Source organism: Ranitomeya imitator, chromosome 2, assembly GCF_032444005.1.
Source record: "Ranitomeya imitator isolate aRanImi1 chromosome 2, aRanImi1.pri, whole genome shotgun sequence".
Taxonomy (NCBI): domain Eukaryota; kingdom Metazoa; phylum Chordata; class Amphibia; order Anura; family Dendrobatidae; genus Ranitomeya; species Ranitomeya imitator.
The window spans coordinates 282781148-282790822 of NC_091283.1; positions in this window are offsets into that span (position 1 = coordinate 282781148).

The following is a 9675-nucleotide window of genomic DNA, read 5'->3' on the forward strand; positions in this document are numbered from 1 at the left end:
CTCTACTAACCTACCTTTGCCTGACATTGCCATCTCCGTGTGCGGTTCCACCATTACTCCAAAGCAACATGCCCGCTGCCTTGGGGTCATCCTTGATTCTGACCTTTCATTCATCCCCCACATCCGATCACTGGCTCGCTCTTCTTACCTGCATCTCAAAAACATTTCTAGAATTCGCCCTTTTCTTACTTTCGACTCTGCAAAAACTCTTACTGTTTCACTTATTCATTCTTGTCTGGACTATTGTAACTCTCTACTAATCGGCCTCCCTCTTACCAAACTTTCCCCGCTCCAATCTGTCCTGAATGCTGCTGCCAGGATCATATTCCTCACCAACCGTTACACCGATGCCCCCTACCTTGTGCCAGTCATTACACTGGCTACCCATCCACTCCAGAACCCAGTACAAAGCTACCACCCTCATCCACAAAGCACTCCATGGCTCAGCACCACCCTACATCTCCTCTCTGGTCTCAGTCTACCACCCTACCCGTGCCCTCCGCTCCGCTAATGACCTCAGGTTAGCATCCTCAATAATCAGAACCTCCCACTCCCGTCTCCAAGACTTTACACGTGCTGCGCTGATTCTTTGGAATGCACTACCTAGGTTAATACGATTAATCCCTAATCCCGACAGTTTTAAGCGTGCCCTAAAATCTCATTTGTTCAGATTGGCCTACCGCCTCAATGCATTAACCTAACTATCCCTGTGTGGCCTATTTTTTAAAAAAAAAAAACAGGTTCCTCGCATTATGTTCTCATTCACTTTATGCAGTTAATAGCCCTCTGTGTCTGTACTGCTACATACTTAGGCAGTTAATATACATAAAGAGAAAAGAGAGTTTATGATCCAAACCAGAAAATGTATATAACATATAATACCAAATCAAGGTTGCTCAGAAAAGCCACATCTTACAGCTTTGTAAAGTTACAAACTGATTTTATTAAACACAATGTTATACAACCATGAACAATGTACAATCTATAAATATGATGCCAAAAAATAATATATAGAAAAAGAAAAGGGGGAGCAAGCAGGCAACAATATCTCTTTTCTCTTTATGTATATTAGCTTGTATTTTGGAGAGGATTCTTAATCCCCCGTGATAGGGGTTTTGGGACTATGTTTTATATGTCCTATCGGTTCCGATATGTTTTCATACTTAGGCAGTTAACTGGTTCATGCAGCTTTACATGAACACCCGAGCCTTACACTATGGCTGGTTCGAATAACTATAGCAATTGTTACCATCCACCTCTCGTGCCTCCCCTTTTCCTCATAGTTTGTAAGTTTGCGAGCAGGGCCCTCATTCCTCCTGGTATCTGTTTTGAACTGTATTTCTGTTATGCTGTAATGTCTATTGTCTGTACAAGTCCCCTCTATAATTTGTAAAGCGCTGCGGAATATGTTGGCGCTATATAAATAAAAATTATTATTATTATTATTATTAATGGTACCTTATGGGAGCTCCTGCTCCACACGCAGACTCATTGTCAGTATCACTCTCCTGGGAAAGCTGCCTTACGGGGTTCACCAACTTGTCTGGCAGGCACACATCAGTCAGTCCAGAGCCACCGAAGGACGGTAGCTTCCCCAACACAGAGTCCTTCCAGAGTGCGCTATTCAGGACGTCCGTCCCCACGTGGAACCGTCCAACACACAGGCGCGTGTGACCTGTCCGGGTGCTATTCAGGACCTTTGTCCAACACCCCAGGCCACCAGGTCCATATATCCTATAAATTAAGTGTCAAACCCAAGGACAGTCATGGGAACTAATATTACTTACTAACTGTAATGAGGGCCATTTGGTTTCAAATAGGTATGCAGCACAGCAGTTGGTGGGTAATTCAATGGAGCTAAACAGACCCCATCATGCAACACAGTTTGCAACTAAACTGATGGTGGTTTTGGTGCCATATTCCTCTATGGATAGAGGTTCTGGTCTCATATTCTTGTACTGATGGCGATTGTGGTGACCTCTTCATGCAGTGATAGTTGTTCTGGTTCTGTAATCATGTACTATTGATGGTTCTGGTGAGGTATTCATGTAATGATTATGGTTCTGGTGCTGTATTCATCACCAGAACCATCATCAGTAGAGATGGGTGAACCCCAACAGTAAAATTTGGCGTGGGTACAGAACACCTACTGTTCGGGCACGGACACCGAACACTGACTTCACAAACACCAGCATGGCAAACACCGCTTCTGATCAGTGGTGAAATTATCCCTGTTGGTCAGAGAGCTGCGGTTCCCACACTCAAAAGACAGCGTGAGCGCTCATCTGTGATCGGAGGTATAAAGTTTACTTCAGGTCATGTTAAAAATACTTATTTCGTATATTTATTTATTCAGGAGTCTTTACCAGATGCAATACTCTAAAGAAAATGTCGTGATTTTTCTTATAAAAATTTAGTGATTTATTGGATTGTCCACCAAAAAGCATCATTGCAGCGAAACATAAAATAGGTGAAATAATTACAAAGAAATTGTCCATTTGTCCATATCAAAGTTTGTTCCCCAGTTTTCCTGGGACCCTGAATGGTAAGTGGAATTTGTCTCTGTCAAGAGCATGATTGAAGAAAGAAACACGTGTTTAACTCACATATCAGCTGTCCATCTGATGTCTGTGTGAAGTGTGAGCGAAGTGTCCAAATAGGAGAACCAAGAGACCTCCCTTCCTGTGGCTCCTGTGTTATATATGTCCCACAGAGCACGTGTTCACTCTACATGGTGTCACCATTTACCCTGAGCTAAATATACAGGAATAGCACATGTAATGTCAGTGAAACCTTCCACGAGACTCAGTGCAGAAATGAGTAATAAGAATAATATCAATAACCAATAATTAATATTAACAATTCCCCCTTTTGAGGGTGACAGACATTAATTGGAACCCTCAAAGTAGATAAGGTCATCTTAAGGATAATCAGATCTTCTTTGGCAAAATAATTTAATGCCCATAATAATAACAATAATAATAATATCTATATCAGATTGTTGTTATACGTACTCAATAACACAATTATGTAAATTCATGTTATGGTAAGCCGTAACCAATATTCATATAAAATATATAATTATACTTCCCTGTATCTAAATTAAAGCATCTCAGGTCCAATCTTCATCATCTGATGTCTTCTGGTCTTCACCTTGATGTCTTCTGTCTTCTTCTGGTTCTTTTAAAACACAGTCTTTAGATGATAATTCCTTTGAAATAAATTATAGCATGTAGATATTGTAGAGACGCATGTCACGTGTCAATCAAAGTCCATAACTTCAAATGTTGATAAGAAAGTCTGTAGATGAAATGTAGCTGTAATATCTGTGCAGTGTCACGTTGAAAGACCTGTATTTACTGGGATCGCCCTGGAAATTTCTGGAATCCTCCATGTCATCTGCACTGGTGTTGGAACAGGTGTGATGTCTTTGGTCAGCACAGCAAGGGTTAAAATGACTCTTCCTTGCTAAACATAGCACCATTACCAGTCCTTAGTCCTAATGCACGGGACACATGTCAGGGTTGTAGTGTCCTGACAATTACCTCATTGTTCATCAGCTTTCATCGAAGCTTTATAGGTGATAGGAAACCACTGGAACGTGATAAAAACGTGATAACACATTTCATCTTAACAGCATAGGATCATCGTCCTTTGCAGTCTTGGTTGTCAGTTTAGATACTGCAATCGTGGTTGTCAGTAATGGATGCTGCAGTTGTGGTTGTCAGCGGTGACATGAATTGTAATTGACAGTCTGTTATTACTCAGAAATCATATAGCATTGTTACCTTCTGACACTTTTGGATAGGGGCTTTTCTTTCTTGCAACTTTTGAGAATCTCTTTAATTTAGAAATATGAAAAGTATTAATGTAACCAGTATTTTGCTTGAAGTCTTCATTCCCTATTCTATACCAAATCTGGTAATTTCCCTGACCTATAATATGACAGTGTACCAAAGTAATCAATAATATCCATATAATTATTATCAGAATATTAATATGGAATTCATATTTGGAAAAATAAAACAATAATAAATGATGATACATACCGTATTTTCCGGCGCCGCTCCCCAGCACCCCACGCTGACGCTGGCTGCAGCTACAATGTGAGGTAATGGGGCATACTCCACTCACACTTCCCTGTGAGACGCTCCCTCCGTCATCGGGACCACTCCCCCCCCCCACCCACCAAAGATACCCGGCGTATAAGACGACCCCCGACTTTTAAGAAGATTTTCAGGGGTTAAAAAGTCGTCTTATACGCCGGAAAATACGGTAATTAACCATATTCTTCATGTGATAGAACATTTTTATGTCATAGGTGTAATTACCTTTTCAACCTATAGATGTTAAAAAAAACACTATGTAACAAGTGTTTCCATCTTTATTACTCAAACTTTATTAATAGACTATATTTATTAGACAATAATATGTAAGAACTAGCTGAAGAGCCCGGCGTTGCCTGGGCATAGTAAATATCTGTGGTTAGTTATAGCACGTCACTTCTCTTATTTTCCCATCACGCCTCTCATTTTCCCAATCACATCTTTAATTTTCCCCCTCACATCTCTCATTTTCTCCCTCACACCTCTCATTTTCTCCCTCACTCCTCTCATTCCCCCCTAACACTTGTCATTTCGACCTCACATCTGTCATTTTCCGATCACTCCACTATTTTCCCTCACTCCTCTCATTTTGCACTCACACCTTTTCATTTTCACCTCACACCTCTCATTTTCACCTCAGTATATACATGTTTGTCATGTCCCTTATATATAGTATACACCTGTATGTCATCTCCTGTATATAGTATATACCTCTATGTCATCTCCCCTGTATATAGTATATACCTGCTGTGTGTCATCTCCCCTGTATATAGTATATACCTGTGTGTCATCTCCCCTGTATATAGTATATATCTGTGTGTCATCTCCTCCTGTATATAGTATATACCTGTATGTCATCTTCTATATATAGAATATACCTGTATGTCATCTCCTCCTGTATATAGTATATACCTGTAGGTAATCTGCTCCTGTATATAGTATATACCTGTGTGTCATCTCCTCCTGTATATAGTATATACCTGTATGTCATCTCCTCCTGTATATAGTATGTACCTGTATGTTATCTCCTCCTCTATATAGTATATACCTGTGTGTCATCTCTCCTGTATATAGTATATATCTGTGTGTCATCTCCCCTGTATATAGTATATACCTGTGTGATCTCCTGTATTAGACCTCGTTAACACGTTATTTGCTCAGTATTTTTACCTCAGTATTTGTAAGATAAATTGGCAGCCTGATAAATCCCTAGCCAACAGGAAGCCCTCCCCCTGGCAGTATATATTAGCTCACACATACACATAATAGACAGGTCATGTGACTGACAGCTGCTGTATTTCCTATATGGTACATTTGTTGGTCTTACCAGACTTGTGTGTGTTTTAGGGCGAGTTTCGTTTGTCAAGTTGTGTTTGTTGAGTTGCATGTGGCGACATGCATGTAGCGACTTTTGTGAGATGAGTTTTGTGTGGCAACATGCGTGTAGCAACTTTTTGTGTGTCGAGTTGCATGTGACAGGTTAGTGTAGCAAGTTGTGTGCAGCAAGTTTTGCGCATGGCGAGTTTTGCGCGTGGTGAGTTTTATGTCTGGTGCCTTTTGAGTATGTGCAAGTTTTGTGTGAGGCAACTTTTGCATGTGTTGCAAATTTTGTGCATGTGGCAATTTTTCCGCATGTGCAAGTTTTGCGTGTGGCGAGTTTTCCATGAGGTGAGTTTTGCACTTGTGGCGAGTTTTGCGTGAGCCTAGTTTTTGCATGTGGCGAGTTTTGCGCGTGGTGAGTTTTGAGCGGCGACTTTTGTGTTTCGACTTTTATGTGGCGAGGTTGGTGTACGTGTGGTGAAAGGTGTGCTGAGGGTGGTATATGTGTTCAAGCACGTGGTAGTGTGTGGCGCATTTTGTGTGTGTGTTCATATCCCCGTGTGTGGTGAGTATCCCATGTCGGGGCCCCACCTTAGCAACTGTACGGTATATACTCTTTTGCGCCATCACTCTCATTCTTTAAGTCCCCCTTGTTCACATCTGGCAGCTGTCAATTTGCCTCCAACACTTTTCCTTTCACTTTTCCCCATTATGTAGATAGGGGAAAAATAGTTTGGTGAATTGGAAAGCGTGGGGTTAAAATTTCACCTCACAACATAGCCTATGACGCTCTCAGGGTTCAGACGTGTGACTGTGCAAAATTTTGTGGCTGTAGCTGCGACGCCTCCAACACTTTTCCTTTCACTTTTTCCCCATTATGTAGATAGGGGCAAAATTGTTTGGTGAATTGGAAAGCGCGGGGTTAAAATTTCACCTCACAACGTAGGCTATGACGCTCTCAGGGTCCAGACGTGTGACTGTGCAAAATTTTGTTTCTGTAGCTGCGACGCCTTCAAAACTTTTCCTTTCACTTTTTTCCCCATTATGTAGATAGGGGCAAAATTGTTTGGTGAATTGGAACGCGCGGGGTTAAAATTTCGCCTCACAACATAGCCTATGACGCTCTCGGGGTCCAAACGTGTGACTGTGCAAAATTTTGTGGCTGTAGCTGCGACGGTGCAGATGCCAATGCCGGACATACACACACACATACATTCAGCTTTATATAGTAGACTAGCTGAAGAGCCCGGCGTTGCCTGGGCATAGTAAATATCTGTGGTTAGTTATAGCACGTCACTTCTCTTATTTTCCCATCCCGCCTCTCATTTTCCCAATCACATCTCTCATTTTCTCCCTCACATCTCTCATTTTCTCCCTCACTCCTCTCATTCCTTGACACTTGTCATTTCAACCTCACATCTGTCATTTTCTGATCACTCCATTATTTTTCCTCACTCCTTTCATTTTGCACTCACACCTTTTCATTTTCACTTCACACCTCTCATTTTCACCTCATCACCTCAATATATACATGTTTGTCATCTCCCTTATATATAGTATACATCTGTATGTCATCTCCTGTATATAGTATATACCTGTATGTCATCTCCCCTGTATATATTATATACCTGCTGTGTGTCATCTCCCCTATATATAGTATATACCTGAATGTCATCTCCTTCTATATATAGTATATACCTGTATGTCATCTCCTCCTGTATATAGTATATACCTGTGCGTCATCTCCCCTGTATATAGTATATATCTGTGTGTCATCTCCTCCTGTATATAGTATATACCTGCATGTCATCTTCTATATATAGCATATACCTGTATGTCATCTCCTCCTGTATATAGTATATACCTGTAGGTCATCTGCTCCTGTATATAGTATATACCTGTGTGTCATCTCCTCCTGTATATAGTATATACCTGTATGTCATCTCCTCCTGTATATATATGTACCTGTATGTCATCTCCTCCTCTATATAGTATATACCTGTGTGTCATCTCTCCTGTATATAGTATATACCTGTGTGTCATCTCCTCCTGTATTAGACCTCGTTCACACGTTATTTGCTCAGTATTTTTACCTCAGTATTTGTAAGCTAAATTGGCAGCCTGATAAATCCCCAGCCAGCAGGAAGCCCTCCCCCTGGCAGTATATATTAGCTCACACATACACATAATAGACAGGTCATGTGACTGACAGCTGCCGTATTTCCTTTATGGTACATTTGTTGTAGTTTGTCTGCTTATTAATCAGATTTTTATTTTTGAAGGATAAGACCAGACTTGTGTGTGTTTTAGGGCGAGTTTCGTTTGTCAAGTTGTGTGTGTTGAGTTGCGTGTGGCGACATGTATGTAGTGACTTTTGTGAGATGAGTTGTGTGTGGCAACATGCGTGTAGCAACTTTTTGTGTGTCGAGTTGCATGTGACAGGTTAGTGTAGCAACTTGTGTGCAGCAAGTTTTGCGCATGGCGAGTTTTGCACGTGGCGAGTTTTGTGTGGTGCCTTTTGAGTATGTGCAAGTTTTGTGTGAAGAAATTTTGCATGTGTTGCAACTTTTGTGCATGTGGCAATTTTTCCGCATGTGCAAGTTTTGCGTGTGGCGAGTTTTCCATGAGGTGAGTTTTGCACTTGTGGCGAGTTTTGCAAGAGCCTAGTTTTTGCATGTGGCGAGTTCTGCGCGTGGCGAGTTTTGAGCGGTGACTTTTGTGTTTCGACTTTTATGTGGCGAGGTTGGAGAATGTGTGGTGAAATGTGTGCTGAGGGTGATATGTGTTCAAGCACGTGGAAGTGTGTGGCGCATTTTGTGTGTGTGTTCATATCCCCGTGTGTGGTGAGTATCCCATGTCGGGCCCCCACCTTAGCAACTGTACGGTATATACTCTTTGGTGCCATCGCTCTCACTCTTTACGTCCCCCTTGTTCACATCTGGCAGCTGTCAATTTGCCTCCAACACTTTTCCTTTCATTTTTTCCCATTATGTAGATAGGGGCAAAATTGTTTGGTGAATTGGAATGCGCGGGGTTAAAATTTCACCTCACAACATAGCCTATGATGCTCTCGGGGTCCAGACGTGTGACTGTGCAAAATTTTGTGGCTGTAGCTTCAACGCCTCCAACACTTTTCCTTTCACTTTTTTCCCCATTATGTAGATAGGGGCAAAATTGTTTGGTGAATTGGAACGTGCGGGGTTAAAATTTCACCTCACAATATAGCCTATGACGCTCTCGGGGTCCAGACGTGTTACTGTGCAAAATTTTGTGGCTGTAGCTGCGACGGTGCAGATGCCAATCCCGGACATACATACACACATACACACATACACACATTCAGCTTTATATATTAGATGTATAACCATGAACCAAAATAAGACTATATGAGTGAATGAATGAATGAAAGAATTGTTGTATTTAATTCAGAATTGAAACATTTTCCCCTTATAATGGAACCATATGATCACTATATTTAATGAAGCAATATTCTTGTACTAGACATTACTTTATTAAATATTCATATTTTTCTCTTGCTTGAGATAAAAATAAAAATTAAGAATGTAATATATAAAGGTGAATGTGTGTGTGTGTGTGTCTGTGTGTGTATGTACTGTATGTATGTATGTATGTGTGTATGTCCGGGATTGGCATCTGCACCGTCGCAGCTACAGCCACAAAATTTTGCACAGTCACACGTCTGGACCCCGAGGGCGTCATACGCTATGTTGTGAGGCGAAATTTTAACCCTACGCGTACCAATTCACCTAACAATTTTGCCCCTATCTACATAATGGGGAAAAAGTGAAAGGAAAAGTGTTGGAGGCAAATTGACAGCTGCCAGATGTGAACAAGGGGGACTTAAAGAGTGAGAGCAATGGCACCAAAGAGTATATACCGTACAGTTGCTAAGGTGGGGCCCCGACATGGGATACTCACCACAAACGGGGATATGAACACACACAAAATGTGCCACACACTACCACGTGCTTGAACACATATATTACCCTCAGTAGACATTTCACCACACATACACCAATCTCGCCACATAGAAGTCGAAACACAAAAGTAGCCACTCAAAACTCGCCACATGCAAAACTAGGCTCACGCAAAACTCGCCACACGTGCAAAACTCACCTTATGGAAAACTCGCCACACGCAAAACTTGCACATGCGGAAAAATTGCCACATGCACAAAAGTTGCAGCACGTGCAAAAGTTGCCTCACACAAAACTTGCACATACTCAAA